This window comes from Manacus candei, unplaced genomic scaffold, assembly GCF_025592945.1.
Source record: "Manacus candei isolate 608988 ecotype Guabito, Panama unplaced genomic scaffold, ASM2559294v1 h1tg000015l, whole genome shotgun sequence".
Classification (NCBI taxonomy): Eukaryota; Metazoa; Chordata; class Aves; order Passeriformes; family Pipridae; genus Manacus; species Manacus candei.
The window spans coordinates 5,277,777-5,281,644 of NW_026138063.1; positions in this window are offsets into that span (position 1 = coordinate 5,277,777).

Sequence of the window (3,868 nt, forward strand, 5' to 3'; positions counted from 1 at the left end):
CTCAGGAGGTGGTGGATTCACCGTCTCCCAGGAGGTATTTAAGAGGAGACTGGATGTGGCACTTAGTGCCATGGTCTAGAAGACAAGGTCGTGTTAGGTCAAAAGTTGGACTTGATGATCTCAGAGGTCTTTTCCAACCCAGCTGATTCTGTGATTCTGTACCCGCACCCAAACCCACAGCCCATCACCCACCTTGGGCTGGCAAAAGAACCCAAGTGGCTTTGGGAAGCCACTGACCTGACAGCAGTCGAACCCACAAGCAAACCCCACCACTTTCATGGAATCACAGAATGTTTTGGGTTGGAGGGGGGCTTGAACTTAAAAATTAGATTCTTGGGAGTTTCAAACCACCACAAAGGTCTTCTAGTTCTGACCTCCCTGCCATGGGCAGGGACACCTTCCACTAGACAAGTTTGATCAGAGCCTCATCCAAGCTGGCTTTGATTTTCCATTTTTAGAGGTTGTAGCACCAGAAGACGAGCACAGTGGCAGGTCTTTGCCAGCAGAGAGCGGGAGCATCAGTGTTCAAGCAGGGGTGGCCCTAGTCCACTGAGCCCAGAGGCTGGGGAGGTGAGAGGAAGGCAATGGGAATCAATTCAAGTAAATCCGTGAGGATCCCAGATCCACCATGTTTCCAGGAGGAACTCAGGGACACCTTTATTTTAGCTGAAGAAACCATGCTGTTTCTCATCTAACACATCACAAAACAATTCCAGAAAGATTATTTTATTTTAAGGTATGTTTATTTCGTAATTTTGTTTTGGACTGGGAATTTGTTGGGCTTTTTATTTTTTTTATTTTTCTTTTTATCCTGGGTCAGTAAAAAATTTTGGTTTAATGCAGGAACATTTCTTGTACCTAAGACAAGAAAAAATTTTGAAATAAGTCTTTTTCATCCCAAACACTATAGAGTTCAGCCTTCACACAGATCTCTACTTAGTCACAGTTCTACCTTCAGCAAATTAAAATATTTATTTAAATAGCCAGATTCATGTGTATTATGAATGTAGTGCAGAAAAAGGAATGAGCACTAATTTTAACAATGACATTGCTTTAAAAAAATGAATTCATAATACTAAAAAGTCACACAGAAATTATTTAGAGTCCTGGAAAGCACAAGTTTCCTTTAAAAATTGACATGAAAAGGTAATAAAAGAAAAGTACGTTTCTAAGAAGTAAAAGGTCAGCTTTTTGTCTAGCTTTCCTGGAATTGAAGTACCACCTCACTGATTCTAAAGGTTGCAGAAGAAAGTTTCTGGAATTTGGGAGGAAATCAGACACTCAAGCATCTTTAACCTTTTTTCATAACAACAGCAGATGGAGTTTCTGTGATTTTCATGGTCTGTTTGAGTAGACTACAGGTGTGAAGAAACAAACTTTGCCAAGAAAGCAGCACAAAGTGAGATTCCTGAGATCTCCAGCTTTTTATACCAAGTTGTCCCTTTCTGTATTATTTTGTGCCCACACCTTCTCTTTTACCTTGTGCCCTGCTCTCCTGCCTCCCTTGCTTCGCATGCTCCCATTCCCTTGCTTTCCCAAGCTCCTGCCCCTAAAGCCCACACCCAGCATCCCAGAGTGTAATAATTGGTGCCTGTCTCATTGTTCCCAAACCTTTGGCAAAACTGGGTCTAGTCCCAGTCCTCAAAAAGAGAGAGAAGGCTGGATGGGATTTTTCTGAGGTTTCTCATGCTCCCACTGACCCCCCACATGCATCTCGTGCTTGATCTCTTCCCTTCCTCACGTTTTTAAAGCTGCTGCTCTGGCTGAACTGAATCAATGGCTCTTTGTTTTTCAGGTGCTCATAAAGAAGTCACTTGGTAAAAAAACAAACAAACAAACCACTGTTGTTTGGGAAAGGTTACTTTAAAAAAAACAAAAAAACCCAAAAGATAAATTAAACATGAGAGTACTTGCAAGATATCCAGGGACCATCAGGTGTTCCATCAGCTCTTCTGATGTGGCCTCGTTGACTTTTTCCGCAAGTATGAGATCCCTGCTGCGATGTAGTTGTTGTGTCAGGAGTCATTTATTGACTTAATCTCCTGAAACTTTCTCCTTGTGGGTGTCACTGTGAGAGGAAACTATTTTACTACTAAATAAAAGTTATACTCGTAGGTTACTGAAGCCTACCTAACTGGAAGGTAGAGCAAGTTTCAGATGCATGTTACAGTTTACAAAACACAAAATAATGGGTGTTTCCATTTCAGAGCCTTTTATAAGAAAAGCACTTAGATTTTCAAATGTCAGACATATAAAGAATAGTAATTATTTTTGTCATCAGTCCTGATCTGACCTTTTGGGAGAATAAATGCACTAGATTAAAAAAAATAAAATAAACAAAAAACCGAACCATAAACAGTCACTTTTCTTAAGTGATTAATTCCTAAAAGTTCTGTCAGTCCCAGGAAGGACAGCTTAAGGTAGTTCACCAGAATATCCCAGTTGGTTTTTGAGATAATTCTGGATTTTCAAGAGTATTCAAAAAATGGCTAATGCAAGTCCCTCCCTGTATTCACAGTGAGCCCCTGTATTCGCAGTGAGCCTCTAGTTATGTACTGAATGTTTGGATATCACTTAAATTCTTCTGTAAACCTTTAACTGAGAAGTGATACACGTATCATCTGACAATCTCCAGCCCTGATAAATATGCTTCTCCTGCCTTTGCACACGCAAAACTTTATATAGATTTTTTTTTGAAGATCTAGAGGTCAAGTGGAAATCAATGTGCAATCACCAGTATCGTTTCCCAGAAACTATATTGCAAAAGTGACATTGACTCCTGTACTGCAGAACTTTTTCCAAACCTAGGAGAAACATGGTTTCTGGTTTCAGGGGTGGGAAAAACTGAACACCTGGCTGAAAAGGACTTTGGAAGAGTGCAAAGAAAGAAGAAAACAGGAAAAGCCAGTGAAGGCTGGCCTGGCTTGGAACTGCAAAATGATAGCCCAAATGAGAGCTTAAAGGTGACAAAAGGACGTCAGGCTGTATTTTGGTTGTAAGTCATTGTTGCAATTCCTCAGTATGAAATAAAGCAAGTGTAGGACTGTGAAATAATTTGACTTGTGTCAGCATTGGAATGACCTCCTCAGTTTCCAGGCTGTTATTCTGAAATCTTTTTCTCAGGAAAATAGTCCTAATTTACATGTACATCACCAGCAAATCTTTATTCACATAAACAACACCTGTTCTCATCTCCTTCTGCTTTTTCCTATTACATTTGAATTCCAAATAGTAAAAAGTCAGTGGAGTTTTACAGCTGCTGAATCAGTCATGGAAATGCCTGAATTGATAAAAATCTGTAGTATAACATAATAATAATAATAATAATAATAAAGAGGGTAGGATCTAAGAGCTCAATTTGACATATAATTAAAAATTCTAGAAAAAGAAAATATATCTCACTGTTTTTACATTGAGACAGTGACATGTTATCCTAAACCTGAGCCCCATGACAAAATTCCCTTCTGGACCAGTAAGCTTTAGCATCAAGAACAATTGACAATAAAAGGGCAGTTAAAGCATTTGGTACATTAAATTTATTTGTGGTTGGTGCCATGGAGACAGTGGGTTGATTTTCACCTTGACCAGTCTTATTTCCTCTGCCCCCAGCAGCACCTGTTTCCTACGAACTGCTTATTCCGAAACTTAGATGCACACCCAAACCCCTTTTTATTTTTTATGTATTTATTAACAGCAGTATTGTTTTTACGGTGACCACGGTAACCTTCGCCTGGTGCCCTGGGTTGGGCTGAGGGAGGGGCCGCTCTCCCCCCCCCGCTGCATCCGGGTCTCTCGGCGCGGCCGTTGGGAGCGTTCAAACCCCCTACCAGCCAATCAGCGCACAGCGTGTCCCTGCCCCGCCCACTCA